Source organism: Loxodonta africana, chromosome 25 (assembly GCF_030014295.1).
Source record: "Loxodonta africana isolate mLoxAfr1 chromosome 25, mLoxAfr1.hap2, whole genome shotgun sequence".
Lineage (NCBI taxonomy): Eukaryota > Metazoa > Chordata > Mammalia > Proboscidea > Elephantidae > Loxodonta > Loxodonta africana.
Window position 1 is genome coordinate 7,613,903 of NC_087366.1, and position 21,170 is coordinate 7,635,072.

Genomic DNA, 21,170 nt, shown 5'->3' on the forward strand with positions numbered 1-21,170 from the left:
AATATTTGTAAAAGCGCTTAGAAACAGAAAATATAAAGAATTGAAACGGTCTTGAAATTTATCAAAAAATTTCTTTTAAAAGGCAACAACTTACTTTCTAATTGCTAGCTCAATTCAATTAATGTAGGGATCTTTTTTTCTTCTTTGAAAAAAAAACAGAATTTAAAGCAGAATCTTGGTATAATACAAGGGTATTTACAGTCTTAACTCGGGTGTTCTGCTCTGTTTACTACCTTTAGCCAGATAGAATCACCAAGCACAGGGCCCTGCAGCTGAACCACACTGTAGAAGCTTGCAAGAAAAAGGAAGCAAACCAAAGCACAAAAAAAAGAGAAAACTCCACAGGCTCTGTCTTGTACTACAGTTACTAGCTTTAAGCCACTGGATTAGTTTCCTTGAAATTCCAACATTATCCGTTCTACAGCATTAAGACATAAGCTTCTGATAAAACGGCTCTTCCTTTGGCAGGGTAATTCCAGTTTCAGAAGTTGCTATTTAAAAATAGTCCAAGAGAAACAAAAAGCTAGTGCATACAGATCTTCACTGTAGTATTATACGTAACAACAGATGAAAACAACAAAAATTACCCAACAGGAAGAGAATTGTAAATGAATTATTTGTGTCCTGTATTTTTACATCCTCTAACAATTGTGAACCTTCTCAGGTGTCCTTCACTCCTTATTCCTTTTCCAGAGGTTATTCCCTCTGCTTGGAATGTCCTTCCTGCTCCATATTCATCCCTTTGTCCTTCAAAACCTAGACAAGACATCCCCCCTTCCTACCCTGGCCCAATCTGGGAGCTTCCCTGATAGCCTTCAGTGTTACCTTTTTGTGGGTGTTAGCTCTTTCAATTGAACTTATTTCTAGCATTGAACTTAGTATGAAATTTATACATATGTTGGTCCATCCTTTGAGACTTTCTCATTCATTTCCATACCCTTCCCCAATGCTTGAGCACAGTGCCTGCCTCCTAGTGGGTGCTCAATAAGTATCAGAAGAAATGAAGAGTAGATACATTTGTTGTTGTTAGTTGCTGTTGAGTCCATTCCAATTCATGGAACCCCATGCGTGCAGAGTAGAACTGCTCTACAGGGTTTTCAAGGCTGTGATCTTTCAGAAGCAGATCACCAGGCCTGTAAGGAAGAATATTATGTGATCTCTAAATTATGAAAGTTCTGAACACATAGGCATATGAAAAGTGATGACAAATTATTATGTGACAGATAAGAGACTATAAAATAACATACCACACACACACGCACACCCCACTGTTGTTGAGTTGAGTCCAACTCATAGCGACCCCAAAGGGTCTCCAAGGCTGTAAATCCCTGTGGAAGCAGACTACCACACCTTTCTCCTGTGGAGCTGCTGGTGGCTTCGAATGATCAACCTTTTGGTTAGCAGTCGATTGCTTTAATCACTGCGCCACCAGGCCTCCTTCAGATAAAAAAAAAAAAAGATAAATTATTATGTGACAGATAACAGACTATAAAATAACCTACAAATTTTGATTTCAATTTGGTAAAAAATATAAGGAAAGTTAGATGAAAAAAGCAATGTAAGTGGGGTCAGGATGAAGATGACAAGTAACTAAAATTATTATTTCTTTCAAAATGATTTAAAATTATGTTCATTCTCAGCAGCACACACTACCAGTGCTGCAGCCTATCCTTTGTGCTTTCACTTTAGGGCAAATGAGCCCGTTTTCCAACTGCCAGTCCCTGCATTTCTTTATCTGAAGGTTTCTCTCACTCTTTGGGAAGGTTTGTCAAACATGGGTCAGGCCGACGGTGTCAGAGAATTAACACATCCTCGGAGAAGGGTGCAACTCTCGGGTTGCAGTTGGTGTATAAATACCCCAGCTCCTACTCCACTTTGTGATATGTGTTCTACCAGCACCCAGAGCTTTCCAGGGAGATTTTGTACCACTTACCTGTAATAGGAGAATGCATGACAATTTATCCTTTATTTACTTTTTCTTCTCTACTCCTCACCTGCCCCCCCACCACTTTTTCCTGGGATCACCTCCAAGATAACTGTTTGGCCTTGAGTCCTTGTCCTTTGTCAATTTCTGAGGGGATGCAAATTAAGACGCATTTCCCAATAACAAAGAAATTAATGATGTAGAAAGTGCTACTAAAATGTATATGTTATTGGGAAGGCGTAATACCTTAAACTACTAATGATAACACAATTAAAATTAATTATTAAAACTCTCAGTTCCCCAAGGTCTAGAACACAAGCAAATAAATTGTTGTGATAGTATTAGTGTAAAGAACATTCTAAATATCATAAACTGGCATCATTGAGACCCAGGGTGGCAAAGGTGTCCCCTTGAGATTGTCCTTGAGTCATTGATTTCTACTTTTCTTGCCCTCTTATGTCTGTATTTTTTCATGAGTCATTTTTTCTTCCTTCTTGTATGTTCTTTTTTTTTTGTATGTTCCTAGTTTATAACAGCTACCGGTGTCTGTAATCTCTTCGATTTTTGCTGAGAATGCAAACCATTTAAGAACAGGAATTGTGTCTTTTCCCTTCATGACATATATACCACTGAGAAAGTGCTCAACCGCTATTTATGAAAAAATGATTGCATAATTTAATAAAGGAACCCACTGCCGTCGAGTTAATTCCAACTAATAGAGACCCTATAGGACAGAGTAGAACTGCCCCATAGAGTTTCCAAGGAGCGCCTGGTGGATTCAAACTGCCAACCTCTTGGTTAGCAGGTGTAGCACTTAACCACTACGCCAACAGGGTTTCCTAACAAAGGAAAACAACACTTATTCTTGTCCTCTTAACCTTATCTACTGTAAACTCCAAAGTGTGATTGTCTTATATTATTTCAAGGGATATAGTGAACTAACTTGTTTAATGTTACTAAATTAAAAGAAAATAACACTATTGCAAAATTTCTATCCAAAGAAACGCTAAACCAAAAACCACTTACCGCTGTTGAGTTGATTCTGACTCATAGTGACCGTATAGGACACAGTAGAACTGCCCCACAGGATTTCTAAGGCTGTAATCTTTATGAAGACAGATTGCCACATCTTTCTTCTGCAGAGTGGCTGATGGGTTCGAACCTTTCTGTTAGCAGCTAAGTGCTTAACTACTGCTCCACCAGGGCTCCTTAAAGAAACACTACAATACATTTTATCAAAAAGATTTCTTCTTTAGATCTGTTCCAAGGAAGATCTGAGGGAAAAAATCAACATAACTATAATACAATAATCTTTTATTAGATAATACTTTCCCAAATAGTTTAATAGTGTTTATTTTATTCATAATACAGATTTAATAAAAGGCTATTTAATTTTACTCTTACCTGTACAGCTCAGTTCCGCTATAGAATGTTCACAACATAGAAGATATTTCTAGAACTAAATTTTGAAAGTTTGAGAGCTTAAAATCATGATTAAGAGAGGGTGTTTTTAGTGAAAATCCATATATTTGGCTCTTTTTTGCAATATTAAAAATCCAGATATTTAGAAACATGTAAATATATTTATTTGGTGGTCTTTTGATAGAAATTGGATGTGATTAAGGCACAGATAAGTTACAGGGGTTTCTCATGTTGTTGTTAGGTGCTGTTGAGTCGGTTCTGACTCATAGTGACCCTATACACCACAGAATGAAACACTGCGCGGTCCTGCCCTATCCTTACAATCATTGTTATGCTTGACCCCGTTGTTGCAGCCACTGTGTCAATCCACCTCGTTGAGGGTCTTCCTCTTTTCTGCTGACCCTGTACTTTGCCAAGCATGATGTCCTTCTCCAGAGACTGATCCCTCCTGACAACATGTCCAAAGTATGTAAGACGCAGTCTCGCCATCCTTGCTTCTAAGGAGCATTCTGGTTGTACTTCTTCCAAGACAAATTTATTCGTTCTTCTGCCAGTCCATGGTATATTCAATATTCTTCACCAACACCACAATTCAAAGGTGTCAATTCTTCTTCAGTCTTCCTTATTCATTGTCCAGCTTTCACATGCATATGACGTGATTGAAAATACCATTGCTTGGGTCAGACTCACCTTAGTCTTCAAGGTGACATCTTTGCTCTTCAACACTTTTAAGAGGTCCTTTGCAGCAGATTTACCCAATGCAACGCATCTTTTGATTTCTTGACTGCTGCTTCCATGGCTGTTGACTGTGGATCCAAGTAAAATGAAATCCTTGACAACTTCAATCTTTTCTCTGTTTATCATGATGTTGCTCATTGGTCCAGGTTTGAGGATTTTTGTTTTTTTTTCACGTTGAGGTGCAATCCATACTGAAGGCTGTGGTCTGTGATCTTCATTAATAAGTGCTTCAAGTCCTCTTCACTTTCAGCAAGCAAGATTGTGCCATCTGTATAACGCAGGTTGTTAATGAGTCTTCCTCCAATCCTGAAGCCCTGTTCTTCTTCATATAGTCCAGCTTCTTGGATTATTTGCTCAGTATACAGATTGAATAGGTATGGTGAAAGAAAACGACCCTGGCGCACACCTTTCCTGACTTTAAACCAATCAGTATCCCCTTTTTCTGTCCAAACAACTGCTCTTGATCTATGTAAAGGTTCCTCATGAGCACAATTAAGTGTTCTGGAATTCCCATTCTTCCCAATGTTATCTATAATTTGTTATGATCCACAGAATCGAATGCCTTTGCATAGTCAATAAAACACAGGTAAACATCCTTCTACTATTTTCTGCTTTCAGCCAGGATCCATATGACATCAGCTTTGATATCCCTGGTTGCACGTCCTCTTCTGAAACCAGCCTGAATTTCTGGCAGTTCCCTGTCAATATACTGCTGCAGCCATTTTTGAATGATCTTCAGCAAAATTTTACTTGTGTGTGATATTAATGTTATTGTTCTATAATTTCCACATTCGGTTGGATCACCTTTCTTGGGAATAGGCATAAATATGGATCTCTTCCAGTGAGTTGGCCAGGAAGCTGTCTTCCATATTTCTTGGCATAGATGAGTGAGCACCTCCAGTGCTGCATCCATTTGTTGAAACATCTCGATTGATATTCTATCAATTCCTGGACCCTTGTTTTTCAACAATGCCATCAGAGCAGCTTGGACTTCTGCCTTCAGTACCATCGGTTCCTGATCATATGCTACCTCTTGAAATGGCTGAACATTGACTAATTCTTTTTGGTATAATGACTCTGTGTATTCCTTCCGTCTTCGTTTGATGCTTCCTGCATCATTTAATATTTTCCCCATAGAATCCTTCACTATTGCAACTCGAGGCTTGAATTTTTTGTTCAGTTCTTTCAGCTTGAGAAATGCCAAACGTGTTCTTCTCTTTTGGTTTTCCATCTCCAACTCTGTGCACATGTCATTATAATACTTTGTCTTCTCAAGACGCCCTTTGAAAACTTCCATTCAGTTCTTTTACTTCATCAATTCTTCCTTTTGCTTTAGCTGCTTGACTTTCAAGAGCAAGTTTCAGAGTCTCCTCTGACATCCATCTTGGTCTTTTCTTTCTTTCTTCCCTGTCTTTTCAATGACCTCTTGCTTTCTTCATGTATGATGGCCTTGATGTCATTCCACAGCTCGCCTGGTCTTCAGTCACTAGTGTTCAATGTGTCAAATCTATTCCTTCAGATGGTCTCTAAATTCAGGTGGGATATACTCAAAGTCATATTTTGGCTCTTGTGGACTTGCTCTGACTTTCTTCGGTTTCAGCTTGAACTTGAATATGAGCAATTGATGGTCTGTTCCACAGTTGGCCCTGGCCTTGTTCTGACTGATGATATTGAGCTTTTCCAATGTCTCTTTCCACAGATGTAGTCAATTTGATTTCTGTGCATTCCATCTGGTGAGGTCCATGTGTGTAGTCACCATTAATGTTGGTGAAAGAAGGTATTTGCAATGAAGGAGTCGTTGACCTTGCAAAATTCTATCATTTGATCTCTGGCATTATTTCTATCACCAAGGCCATATTTTCCAAAATAAATACTGATCCTTCTTCTTTGTTTCCAACTTTCACATTCCAATTGCCAGTAATCGTCAACGCATCTTGATTGCATGTTCGATCAGTTTCAGACTGCAGCAGCTGATAAAAATCTTCTATTTCTTCATCTTTGGCCCTAGTGGTTGGTGCATATATTTGAATAATATTCATGTTAACTGGTCTTTCTTGTAGGTGTATGGGTAATATCTGGTCACTGACAGCATTGTACTTCAGAATAGATCTTGAAATGTTCTTTTTGACGGTGAATGCAATGCCATTCCTCATCAAGTTGTCATTCCCAGCATAGTAGACTACATGATTGTCCAATTCAAAATGGCCAATACCAGTCCATTTCAGTCCACTAAAGCCTAGGATATTGATATTCATGAGTTCCATTTCATTTTTGATGATTTCTAATTTTAGATTCATACTTAGTACATTCCAGGTTCCAATTATTAATGGATGTTTGCAGCTGTTTCTTCTCATTTTGAGTCACGCCACATCAGCAAATGAAGGTCCCGAAAGCCTTACTCCATCCACGTCATTAAGGTTGACTCTACTGTGAGGAGGCAGCTCTTCTCCAGTCATCTTTTGAGTGCCTTCCAACCTGGGGACCTCATCTTCCAGCACTATATCAGACAATGTTCCCCTGCTATTCATAAGGTTTTCACTGGCTAATACTTTTCAGATGTAGACTGCTGGGTCCTTCTTCCTAGTCTGTCTTAGTCTGGAAGTTCAGCTGAAACCTGTCCTGCATGGGTGACCCTGCTGGTATCTGAATACCGGTGGCATAGCTTCCAGCATCACAGCAACACGCAATCCCGCACAGTAAGATGAACTGACAGACACGTGGTGGGGATTTCTCATACAGCATGCCTATTCATCACAGCAGTTAGATTCAACATGATGAGCATAATGAAATGACTTGGAAGATGGCCTCATTACCTTTATCAAGACTGGTTGTTTTAAGAGTATTAGAAACAACTATTCCACAAGATGAGGAAAGTAGACATACACATAGCACGGGAGCTACGGCTGTTGCCTTCTAGCAGCTGGTCCCTTCTTAGCTCTTTCGTTCTTCTGTTTACTGATGACAGCTGTAAACTGTACTACAAGCAAGATGACATGGTTCAGACCAAAGGCCTATCATGAGCACTTGAATCAAAGGACAAATGAGAAATTATTTTGATTTGTTTTTGTCAGCATTGAGCACTGATTTAAAAAACAAAACAAAACAAAAAACACACAGACTCAGAGTTATTTTTTACAACTTTTAGAAATGTCTGCTTATGGTAGGGAGATCATTAACCCAGTGCATTAGAATCGTTGTGGGGTGATTAATAAAAACCAGACTCACCCTAGCAATTCTGATTCAGTAGCTATGGGATAGTGTTCAGGAATCTGTCTACTGAGTTCCTCAAATAATTCTTTTGCAGGTGAACCTGAAACCACAGATTGAGCTCTAGCCTCTAACAGTCTTTTCTCCATTAAAAAAAAAAAAGTGACTTTTGACAAGGGATTATTAGGAATACAGATATCATATGTTATCCGAACATATTGTAATGTGCTGCATACATCTAATAACAGGTATTAATGACATTTTATCTGAACCTTTCTCAAGTTACTAGAGCACAGAATAGCTGCTTTTGGGAATACCACCAAAGTAGAGAAGGTATAACACAAAACTTAAAACAAGCAAACAAATCACTCAGAGGACCAGACATATTTTGCAGTTAAAAGTTATTCATAATAAATAATAAATATCTTAATTAACTGCTCACTAGTTATCTGGTTTCTTAAAGTCCTGAGGGAGTTTGTGTGAGAAGTCTTTGCTGTCTTGTCTTAGAAGCTCAGTGTCTGACTTCAATTGTGTGTCTTGGAGACTAATAGTGCCATGCTTGCTTTGCAGAAATGCGTCATGACATGTTGTTCTGTGCTGTCTAGTCAATTCCAGCTCATAGCGATTCTATAGGACTGTCATGGATTAAATTGTGTCCCCCCGAAATACCTGTCAACTTGGCTAGGTCATGATTCCCTTGTATGATTGTCTACCAGTTTATCATCTGATGTGATTTCCCTATGTGTTGTAAATTCCACCACTATGATGTAATAAGATGAGTTAGTGGCAGTTATATTGATGAGGTCTACAAGATTAGTAGTGTCTTAAGCCAATCTCTTTTGAGATATAAAAGAGGGAAGTGAGCAGAGCAGAAGTGGGGATCTCATACCACCAAGACAGCAGCTGCCAGCATCAGAGCCTGTCCTTTGGACTTGAGGTTCCTGTGCTGAGATGCTCCTAGACCAAGGGAAGATCGATGGCAAGGACCTTCCTCTGGAGCTGACAGAGAGAGAGAGTCTTCCCCTGGAGCTGAAGTCCTGAATCTGGACTTGTAGCCTCCTAAACAGTGAGAGAATAAATTTCTCTTTGTTAAAGCCATCCACTTGTGATATTTCTCTTATAGCAGCACTAGATGAGTAAGACAAGGACGGAGTAGAACTGCCCTATATAGGGTTTCCGAGGCTGTAATCTTTACGGAAGCAGACTGCCCCTGGAGCACCTGGTGGTTTTGAACTACCAACCTTTTGGTTATCAGCCTAGTGCTTAACCACTGTACTACCAGGGCTTCTTTGTTTCATGATATAGTGGGTGGGAAATCTTAGCCATAAATTGGAAGTGGCCTTAGTGATGGAAAAGGGATGATAACATCCTAGAATGTTGCAAGACATTCCTCTAGTGAGAGAGGATTTTGTAGCCAAACCCAAGCACACATGACTTCATTGAAATTTTTTTCTTTTGGCTCTGAAAGCAGCATTGCTTTGTCTTAACCCCTTCTGTTCCTACCCACAAAGTATATCATAACGAAATTTTTGATGCAGTCACAAATATTTTACATATCCATATAGACATGCAAGCATTTACTTATCTAAAAATTGTTGTTTTGGCTCTGTTAATTCCGACTCGTAGTGACCCTATGTACAACAGAACGAAACACTGTCTAGTTCCGTGCCATCCTCACAATACTTGCTATGCTTGAGCCCGTTGTTGCAGCCAGTGTGTCAATCCATCTCCTTAGGGTCTTCCTGTTTTTCTCCAACCCTCTACTTTACTAAGCATGATGTCCTTTTCCAGGGGTTAGTCCCTCTTAATAATAACATGTCCAAATTATGTGAGCCAAAGTCTCCCCATTTTCACTTCTAAGGAGCATTCTGGCTATACTTCTTCCAAGACGGATTTGTTTTTTCTTCTGGAAGTCTATGATATGTTCAAAATTCTTCGACAACACCATAATTGAAAGGTGTCAATTCTTGTTTGGTCTTCCTTATTCATTGTCTAGCTTCTGCATGCATATGAGGTGATCGAAAATACTATGGCTTGGGTCAGGCCCAGCTTAGTTCTTGAAGTGACAACTTTGCTTTTGAGCACTATAAAGAGTTATTTTGCAGCAGATTTGCCCAATACATCATTTGTTTTTTTGACTGCTGCTCTCACGTATGTACATTTTGGATCAAAGTAAAATGAAATCCTTGACAACTTCAATCTTTTCTCTGTTTATCTTGATGTTGCTTATTGGTACATTTGTGAGTGTTTTTGTTTTCTTTATGTTGAAGTGTTATCAGTACTGAAGGCTGCAGTCTTTGATCTTCATCAGGAAGTGCTACAAGTCTTCTTTGCTTTCAGCAAGCAAGGTTGTGTCATCTGCATATCACAGGTTGTTAATAAGTCTCCCACCAATCCTGATGCTGGGTTCTTCATATGGTCCAGCTTCTTGGATTATTTGCTCAGCATACAGATTGAATAAGTATGGTGAAAGAATTTAACCCTGACACACACATTTCCTGATTTTAAACCATTTATTATTCCCTTGTTCTGTTTGAAAGACTGCCTCTTAGTCTATATACAGGTTCGTCATGAGCACAATTAAGTATTCTGGAATTCTCATTCTTCACAATATTACCTATCATCCACACAGTTGATTGCCTTTGCACAGTCAATAAAACACAGGTAAACATCTTTCTGGTATTCTGTTTTCAGCCTAGATTCGTCTGACATCAGCAATGATATCCCTCGTTCCATGTCCTCTTCTGAATCTGGCTTTAATTTCTGGCAGTTCCTTGTCCATGTACTGCTGCAACCATTTTTAAATTAGCTTCAGTAAAATTTTACTTGAGAGTGATACTAGTGATATTGTTCAATGATTTCTGCATTCTGTTGGATCACCTTTCTTTGGAATGGGCAAAAATATGGCCCTCTTCCAATCGGTTGGCCAGGTAGCTGTCTTCCAAATTTTTTGGCACAGACAAGTGATCACTCACAGTTCTGCATCCATTTGTTGAAACATCTAAATTGGTATTCTGTCAATTCCTGGAGCCTTGTTTTCCGTCAATGCCTTCAGTGCAGCTTAGACCTCTTCTTCAGTACTATCAGTTCCTGATTATATACTACGTCCTGAAATGGCTGAACACTGACCACTTCTTTTCGGTACAATGGCTCTGTGTATTCCTTCCATCTTCTTTTTATGCTTCCTGCATCATTCAATATTTGCCCATAGAATCCTTCAGTATTGCAACTGGAGGCTTGAATTTTTTCTTCAGTTCTTTCAACTGGAGAAATTCTGAGCATGTTCTTCCTTTTTGGTTTTCTAGCTCCAGGTCTTTGCACATTTCATTATAATAGTTTATCTTCTCCAGCAACCTTTAGAAATCTTCTGTTCAGCTTTTTTACTTCATCCTTTCTTCCATCTGCTTTATCTCTTTTACGTTCAAGAACAAGTTTCAGAGTCTTTTCTGACATCTGTTTTGGTCTTTTTTCTTTCCTGTCTCTTTAATGACCTTTTCTTTCTTCATGTATGATGTCCTTGAAGTCATACCATGACTCATCTTCTGTCATTAGTGTTCAATGTGTCAAATCTATTCTTGAGATTGTCTCTAAATTCAGGTAGGATATACTCAAGGTGGTATTTTGACTCTTGTGGACTTGTTTTAATTTTCTTCAGTTTCAAGTTGAACTTGCATATGAGCAATTAATGGTCTCTTCTGCGGTGGACCCTGGCCTTGTTCTGACTGATAATATTTGACAAAAATGTTGAAGCAGCCTTTAATTCCATTTTTGTTGGCTTCACCCAGAAATGTAGTGGACTGTTAAGCCAAGATCTATCTGATTCTTTTTCGAACACCAGTAACACTGCCTTTGGAAAGAAAAGTACTTTGTAAGAAGAGAAAATCATTACTAATGAAACTCAGATCGCTGCAAAATAAAACCCAGGATCATTTTCTTCTTGAGTAGATACTCCCATAATGACAAACTCATGTGTGACTTCCTGTACTAAGGAGCCACAAACTTTTAATAACCAAATTGTTCCATTTGCTATGTGTGATTTTGAGGAAGATTGTGAAAAATTACTCAGAAATGATTCTTTTGTGATGCAAAATGTGGAAATGCCTGAACTCCTTCCCGTGCCTAAAACAATGCACGGTGCTACTCACAAGGGCATTTATAATTTTTACAGTAAAAATGATAAAAAGTAAATTGAGAATGACTACGTCTAGATGCCAGGCTGAGTGATTTAAAACTTTTACAAGATTTTCCTTCAAAGGCATATAATAGAGAATTAATAGATACTGAAAAGCATCAACTTTTACTAGATCCAAGTAATAAACTAAACCAATTATCATCCACTGGAAACAAAATGAAATTTGAGAAATCTTTCAATAAAATTATTACTCAAGACAAAATTCAAGATTGTGGAGTTGCATCTAATGTAAAAAAATAAAGGAAGGTATTCTTACTAAATTTACTCCTACTATAAATGCTTCTGAAAAGAAGTCAGCTTTGAACACAAGATTTTTTTTTTAATTAATTTTTATTGTGCTTTAAGTGAAAGTTTACAAATCAGGTCAGTCTCTCATACAAAAATTTACATACACCTTGCTATACACTCCTAATTGCTCTTCCTCTAATGAGATAGCACAGTTATTCACTCCACTCTCTCTCCTCATGTCCATTCGGGTAGCTTCTGGCCCCTCTGCCCTCTTGTTTCCCCTCCAGACAGGAGATGCCAACATAGTCTCATGTGTCTACTTGATGCAAGAAGCTTGTTCTTCATCAATATCATTTTCCATCCCGTATTCCAGACCAATCCCTGTCTGAAGAGTTGGCTTTGGGAATGGTTCCTGTCTTGGGGTAACAGAAGGTCTGGGGACCATGGCCTCTGGGATCCTTCTAGTCCTGGTCTGACCATTAAGTTTGGTCTTTTTGTGAGAATTTGGGGTCTGCATCCCACAGCTGTCTTGCTCCCCCAGGGGTTCTCTGTTGGAACACAAGATTTTTTTTAATAAACAACAACAACAACAAAAAGCCCATATTTTAGTCACTCTTTTAAGACACTTGTTAATACAGACCTTTTTGGTGCTGCAGCTTCAGCCAGTGAAATCAAATCAGATAGTAAGCCAAATCAGACTAATGCACCCAATTTAGGCTCTTTTCTGGATGATTGGAATGCTCCATCATTTGCCAGTGAAATCATTAAAGCATGTCATCAATTAGAGAATACCTGGCAAACAGATGATGTACACAACGATTTTGTTATACCAAGCATGTGATGATAGTGAAAGACTAACTCAACAACAAGCAGTTAGAAAGGAGAGCAAGACATAAGAAAGTATGGTTGAGCTCAATAATAGTTCCAAACATGGAGCTAAAAACATATTCACTGCTTCTAAGCAGGGAAGTCAGTTGGTGCAATCAAAGCATTTGAATCTGGGCAGCATTACAATGCAAACATCTTCCTTGACAAAGAGCTCACAAATACATTAATCAATGAAGATGGACAAAGGGAAATTTGTAAAAATTCTCTAAGTGGTTTAGGTGCCACAAAAAATTTGACTTTGTACTCTAAGACCTCAAATGATGAGATCACTAATCTGCCTGTCTCTTGGAATAACACTGATGTTCTAATAAAAGTGAATAATTCCAAACTGGTTGTTGCAGAAAGTTCAAGTTTGAATTTAAGTTCAGGTCATATGAATACAGGAATTACTACTACTAATAAGAAATTGAGTACTCAACATCTATCTCATAAGACAGTAACTGATGAAGCTCAGACTAACCTCAATAAAATTGTTAAATTTGCAAAGTATATGTTCACCAAGGTAAAAAATTTTCAGATACATTGTCAGTTTAATCAAAATTGTACAATAGGAAGTATGTCTGGTACCAAAATTACACAGTTTACAGGAAAATAGAACTCCATTTGTCAACCCATTATGTGAAGAGATTGTTCAACAGCAACCTTGGACAAAATCTTTGAAACAATCTTCAAAAGAGGAAGAAGAGAAAAATAGAAAATATTCTCCTGAAGAAACTCAAGGAGACAAGAAGTGCTAGTTGGAAGAATGGCCAAAGCAGGAGTATCGTGTTTAATTACAGCTCCCACTGAATTTCTCTAATGAAACATTGGTTGGAAGACTTAACATAAGACTGTTAATAACTACCCATGATAAAAACCACACCCTGCTGCCATCGAGTCAAATCCGACTCATAGTGACCCTATAGGACATGGTAGAACTACCCCATAGGTTTTCTAAGGAGCGGCTGGTGGATTCAAGCTGCGGATGTTTTGGTTAGCAGTCGAACTCTTAACCACGGCGCCACCAGGGCATGATAGGAAATATTTTTTTTCTTGATTTCTCTGTGAGAAATTTAATGCTGAATTATAAATCATAGACATACACTTTATTATTTAATAAATCACTGTTTGCAATGGTAAACAAAAATATTTAGATACTTGGTCAAATATCTGAAAATTAAACATACGTAATTGTATAAATTCTTGCCAGATTTTCTTGGAAGAAACATACAGAAAGCTGCTTTGCTGGGTTAACTTCAGAATGTCAATGAATATTATGAGTTTACCACCCTCTGCCCCCCATGCCCCCCCCCGAAAAAAACGGTTGTCATCGAGTGGATTCCCACTCATAGCAACCCTATAGGACAGAGTAGAACGTCCCCATAGGGTTTCCAAGGAGCAGCTGGTGGATTCAAACTGCTTACCTTTTGGTTAGGAGCTGAATGCTTAACCACTGTGCCACTAGGGCTTCAGCTTACAGAATTAATAAAAAACTCAGAAGTTAAACTTTTAAATTATTTTTAAAATGAACTTGATTCCCCAGTTTTCCAAAAAATAACATCATATCCTGAAAACAAATATCTACCTCATAAAATGGTTGTAAGTCAATTTTACTATGGGAATATGTTAAAAAAAGAACTCTAAAACCATAGAATTTTAAAGCGAAAATAAATTTCAATGATCAGTTAATTCAACCTCCTCATTTTATAGATTAGTAAACTGAGGACTAAACTAACTTAGTCAATTTCACAAACTTCACATAGCTAGTCATTTTTTAATTCTAAAAAACAAAATGAAATTTTAAAAATGATTTTTTTTTGAAGAAAATTATTTACTCTCTAGCTACTCTGATTCCCATCTCATCATCAGTCACTGATCGACATTGTTGTAGCCAATGTTTTCAATTTAATGTCATAATTTGGTGTTTCCAATGAAAAAAGTATTTGTGTTCCATTTCTTTGGTTATATAAGATGGGAGTAAAGCATTGAAGAGTTGGAAGAAACAAAGAACCTAAGGTCGGGAGAAAAAAGGAAAACCAGGAATGTGAAAACTAGTAATGTTTAACATACTCATGTTTTAATAACATGCACGCATTCATTCATTCATTCAGCAAACATGCTAGACTACAAAGATGATTATAACAGGCTTTCCTATCTAGCCAGAGTCTGAAAGTAACAAGTACTTGGCAGTGCCGTGATGATGTGTAAAAAAAGGAGCATCTAACTCTGGTTTAAGATAGACTAGGAAGAAGGCCTGGTGATCTACTCTCAAAAATCAGCCAATGAAAACCCTATGAATTACGGTGGTCAGATCTGAATACAATCAGGGACCAGCATTTTGTTCTGTTTTGCATGTGTCACTGTGAGTCTAAGGCTGATTTCATGGCTGCTAATAATAATAATATAATAACTATGTCTAGGGGACCTGGGGAGGACTTTACAAAGGGAGAGAATTTGAGACAGATGTTGGAGAATGAGCTGGATTTCTTCAGGTTGAGAAGACAGAGAACTCAGTTTGTTTGAGGGACGTGTCTACATAAAAGTTTATGGGTGTGAAGGACCTGGGAATGCTTAGGGAATGGCTGAAGCACAGGGTGTGTGGCAGGAGACAGGCTTGGAAACACAGGTAGAGGCCATATTAATAGTGGCCTTTTGTGCCATTCTACAGGAATTTGCCACCAGGCTCCTGTCAGGTTGTTGTACTCTGGTGGCTTGCAAGTTGCTATGATACTGGAAGCTTTGTCACTGGTATTTCAAATATCAGCAGGGTCACCCTTGGTGGACAGATTTCCGCAGAGCTTCCAGACTAAGACAGACCAGGAAGAAGGGCCTGAAGGCCTACCTCGGAAAAAACTGGCCAATGAAACTTTATGAATAGCAATAGAACATTGTCTGGTATAATGCCAGAAGATGAGCCCCTCAGGTTGGAAGGCACTGAATATAGACCGGGAAAGAGCTGCCTCCTCAAAGTAAAGTCAACCTTTATGATATGGATGGAGTCAAGCTTTTGGGACCTTCATTTACTGATGTGGCATGACTCAACAGGAGAAGAAACAGCTGCAAACATCTATTGATAATCAAAACTTGGAATGTATGAAGTATGAATCTAGAAAATTAGAAGTCGTCAAAAATGGAATGGAGTGCATAAAGATAGATATCCTAGACATTAGCGACCTGAAATGGGCTGGTATTGGCCATATTGAATCAGACAATTATATGGTCTACTATGCCAGGAATGACAAATTGAAGAGGAATGGCGTTGTGTTCATTGTCAAAAAAGAACATTTCGAGATCTGTCCTGAAGTACAATGCTGTCAGTGATAGGATGATACCCATACTCCTACAAGGAAGACCAGTTAACAGGACTATTATTGAAATTCACACACCAACTGCTAATGCCAAACATGAGGAAATTAAAGATTTTTACCGCAGTCTGAAATTTATCAAACATGCAATCAAAATGCACTGATAATTACTATTGATATGGAATGTGAAAGTTGGAAACAAAGAAGAAGGATTAGTAGTTGGAAAATACAGCCTTGGTGATGGAAATGACACTGGAGATCACAAGGTAGAAGTCTGCAAAACCAACTACTTCTTCACTGCAAATACCTTTTTCCAACAATATAAATGGTGACTATACATGTGGACCTCACCAGTTGGAAAACACAGGAATCAGATCAACTACACCTGTGGAAAGAGACGATGGAAAAGCTTAATATCATCATTCAGAACAAGACCAGCGGCCGACTCTAGAGCAGACCATCAGTTGCTCATATGCAAATTCAAGTTCAAGCTGAAGAAAATTAAAACAAGTCCATGAGAGTCAAAATACGACCTTGAGTATATCCCACCTCGGAGACCATCTCAAGAATAGATATGACTCATTGAATGTTAATGACAAAAGACCAGAGGAGTTGTGAAAAGACATCAAGGACATCATACAAGAAGAAAGCAAAAGGTCATTAAAGAGACAGGAAAGAAAGAAAAGATGAAAATGGATGTGAGAAGAGACTCTAAAACTTGCTTTTGAATGTCCAGTAGCTAAAATGAAAGGAAGAAATGATGAAGTAAAAGAGCTGTATAGAAGATTTCTAAAGGTGGCTCGAGAAGACAAAGTAAAGTATTATAAAGAAATGTGCAAAGACCTGGAGTTAGAAAACCAAAAGGGAAGAACATGCTCAGCATTTCTCAAGCTGAAAGAACTGAATAAAAAAATTCAAGCTTTGAGTTGCAGTATTGAAGGATAAACTATGGGCAAAATATTGAATGATGCAGGAAGCATCAAAAGAAGATGGAAGGCATACACAGTGTCACTGTACCAAAAAGAATTGGTCAACCTTCCGTCATTTCAGCAGGTAGACTATGATCAAGAACCGATGGTACTAAAGGAAGAAGTCCAAGCTGCACTGAAGATATTGGTGAAAAACAAGGCTCCAGGAGCTGATGGAATACCAACTGAGATGTTTCAATGAATGGATGCAGCACTGGAGGAGCTCACTTGCCTATGCCAAGAAATTTGGAAGACAGCTACCAGGTCAACTGACTGGAAGAGATCCATATTTGTGCCCATTCCAAAGAAAGGTGACCCAATAGAATGCAAAAATCATAGAAAAATATCACTAGTATCACCCACCCTCAAGTAAAATTTTGCTGAAGATCATTCAAAAGTGGTTGCAGTACATGGACAGAGAACTGCCAGAAATTCAAGCCAGATTCAGAAGAGGATGGGGAACGAGGGATATCATTGCTGATGTCAGATAGATCTTGGCTGAAATCAGAGAATATCAGGAATATATTTACCTCTGTTTTCTTGACTATGAAAAGGCATTCAACTGTATGGATTGTAACAAATTATGGATAACTTTTCAAAGAATGGGAATTCCAGAATACTTAATTGTGCTCAGGAGGAATCTGTACATAGACCAAGAGGCAGTTGTTTGAACAGGATAAGGGGATCCTGCATGGTTTAAAATCAAGAAAGGTGTGCATCAGGGTTGCATCCTTTCATCATACTCATTCAACGAACCTGATAAACGAGTAAATGAAGAAGAATGTCACATTGGGACTGGTGGAAGACTCATTAACAACCTGCAATATGCAGAAGATACAACCTTGCTTGCTGAAAGTGAAGAGGACTTGAAGCATTTACTGATGAGGATCAAAGACTTCAGCTTTTAGCATGGATTACACCTAAACATAAAGAAACAAAAGTCCTCACAACTGGACCAATAAGCAACATCAGGATAACTGGAGAAAAGACTGACATTGGCAAAGATCTCATTTTACTTGGATCCACTATCAAAGCCCATGAAAGCAGCAGTCAGGAAATCAAATGATGTATTGCGCTGGGCAAATCTGCTACAAAAGACCTCTTTAAAGTGTTGAACAGCAAAGATGTCAGTTTGAGGACTAAGGTGTGCTTGGTCCAAGCCATGATATTTTCAATTGCCTCATATGCATGCAAAAGCTGGACAATGAATAAAGAAGACCGAAGAAGAATTGATGCCTTTGAATTATGATGTTGTTGAAGAATATTGAATATACCACGGACTGCTAGAAGAATGAACAAGTCTGTCATGGAAGAAATACAGCCAGAATGCTCCTTGGAAGTGAGGATGGAGAGATTTCATCTTATGTACTTTGGGCATGTTATCAGGAGGGACCAGCCCTTTGAGAAGGACACTATGCTTTGTGAAGTAGAGGGATTGACACAGAGACTGCAACAATGGGCTCAAACGTAACAATAATTATGAGGATGGCACAGGACTGGGCAGTGTTTCGTTCTGTTGTACATAGGATTGCTATGAGTGGAACAGACTCGAGGGCACCTAACAGCAACACAGAAATTTGAACTTTATCTTATATGGTCCTGCTCTGTCCAAAACTGCAGTCGCTAACCGCATGTGGCTACTGGGCACTTGAAATGTGACTACTCCAAATTGAAAAGTACTGTATATGTAAAATGCAGATTGGATTTTGAAGATTTAGTATGGAAAAAAATGTAAGCTAGCTCACTAAATTTTTTTAACATTGATTTTATGTTGAAATGATGCGGATATATTGAGTTAAATAAAATACATTGTTAAAATTAGTTTCACTTTCTCCACATCCTCTCCAACACCTATTGTTTATCTCCCTCTCTCTTTTATTGTGCTTTAGGTGAAAGTTTATAGCTCATGAGAATTCAAAATGGCAAAAGCTCTGTGGAAAACACTTTGGCAGTTCCTCAAAAGCATAGAACTACCATATTACCCAGGAATCTCAATCTTAGGCATATAACCCAAAAAAAGTGAAAAGGAGAATGCCAACAGGCACAGTACATCAGTATTCATTGCAGTAGTTTTTACAACAACCAGAAGGTGGAAACAACCTAAATATTCATCAACAGATGAAGGGATAAACAAAATATGGCATATGCATACAAAGGAATTTTACTCAGCCATAAAGAAAAATGAAGTCCTGATAATGCCACAGCATGGAGGAACCTTGAAAACATTTTGCTGAGTGAAATAAGTTAGTCACTAAAAGACAAATACTGTGTGATCTCATGTACGTGAAATAAGCAAATATATAGAAACTGAAGGTTATTAGTGGTTACCAGGGGTGGGAGGAAGGGGGAAGGGGAAGTTTTTGCTTGGAGGATGTCTTAATTATCTAGTGCTGCTGTAACAGAAATACCATAAATGGATGGCTTTAACAAAGAGAAACTTATTCTTTCACCGTATAGTAGGCAACAAGTCAAAATTCAGGGTGCCAGCTCCTGGGGAAGGCTTTTTTTTTTCTGTCAGGTCTGGAAGAAAGTCCTTGCAATCAATCTTCCCTCGGTCAAGGAGCTTCTCCACACAGTGACCATGGGTCCAAAATGTGCTGTTCCCCTGACTCTTGTTTCTTGGTAGTATCAGGGCCCCTGTCTCTCTGCTTGCTTCTGTCTTATATATCTCAAAAGACATTGGCTGAAGACACAAACTAATCTTGTAGATTGAGTCCTGCCTCATTAACATATCTGCCACTAATCCTATCTCAAAAACATCATAGAGGTAGGATTTATCATACATAGGAAAATACATCAGATAAATGGTGGACAATTATGCAATATTGAGAATCATGGCCTAGCCAAATTGATAGACATATTTTTGGGGGACACAATTCAGTCCATGACAGAAGGCATTGAGTTTACATTAATGCCGGTGGAATAATTAGGAAAAAGATAGTGATAGAGGTCGTACAACATGAAGCCTGTAATCAATGTCATTGAATTGTACTGTAGGGATTGTTGAATTGTTGAATATTTTATTGTGTGTATTTTCACCACAATTAAACAAAACAAAACAAAAAACTCTTCTAATAAAAAAAATAAAATAAAATTACTTCCCTCTTCCTGAAAAAAAAAATTAATTTCACCTGTTTCTTTTTACCTTTTTAATGTGGCTACTAGAAAATTCAAAATTACGTATGTGGCCCAATTAATAGTTCTCTCTCTTTTTTTTTTTTTTATAATGTAGTAAAGGCTATGGGTTTTTAAAGCTTAAATTATCATTTTTAATGGTGAAGTAATTTAAAGTAAATTAAATTAAAATAAATTAAATTAATTTAAAGTAAAAAAAAATAGTTTAAATTTTTTTAAAGTACATTGCCAAAATTCTGATTCCACCCTTAAATGATTTAGTTTGCTTCTCTAAAAAATGAGAGCATTTTCCTACATAAACAAATAACATCAAATTCCTTAAAATTAATAATTCCTTAACTTAATCATTCCTTAACTTAACCTATAGGGTCTCTATGAGTCAGAATTGACTTGACAGCTAAAGGTTAGTTTTGTTTTTAACTTAACCTATTATTCAAGCTATCTAAAAACGTCTAATTGTCCTCAAAATGTCTTTAAAGCTGATTTGCAAAACTAGGATCCAATCCAGGACCACCATTGCATTTTTTTCTTCTGGCCCCTGAACCTCTTTTGATGCAGAATAGTCCCTCACTGACTCGAATAGGTCAGGCCAGTGTTCCATGATCTACCTTATGGATTCTTCTAATTTGTCAGTGTTGTTTAGCTTCTTACTTTATTCTCTATATTTTCTAGAAAGTTTAAATTAGGCTTACAGACTTGAGTAGATCCCAGTTAGGCAATTTTTGTTCTAATATAACGTAAGTATGTTGGCCACTTCATATTTTATTGCATCAGGGATAATACATACCAGGTTTCCTCACAGTTAGTGGTGCCAAGTTACCATTGGATTGCAGTGATGGCAGCTACATTCCTCCAATATAAAGTTATGGTTTTATCTTGGCAACCAGGCAGCTTTTAATTAAGAGAGTACTGTAATCAGATCTTCATTTGAGAACAGTGTAGATTGTGGAGGATGGACTGAAAGAAGAAAAGAGTAAGCAGAGACTACCGAGGGATCAACTATTACAATCTAGAGAAGAGAGAGATGATGATCTTACTCTGAGCCCATGATTATGCCAATTCTTTAATGTGTGTTACCCTGTTTAATCCTTGCATAGCCGTATAGCATAAGTTTTATCACCTCTATTGTATTAGAGATGTCTAAAGCTGAGATTCAGAGAGACTGAAACACTTGCCTGCTGTCA

The 21,170-nt window shown here is 37.9% G+C and overlaps 2 pseudogenes; both read left to right on the forward strand.

Annotated features, from left to right (window-relative positions):
- Positions 1-11,022: 11,022 nt before the first annotated feature.
- On the forward strand, positions 11,023-11,806 carry LOC111750907 (ewing's tumor-associated antigen 1 homolog; annotated as a pseudogene).
- A 539-nt stretch (positions 11,807-12,345) lies between these two features.
- On the forward strand, positions 12,346-13,343 carry LOC100656787 (ewing's tumor-associated antigen 1-like; annotated as a pseudogene).
- Positions 13,344-21,170: the final 7,827 nt, after the last annotated feature.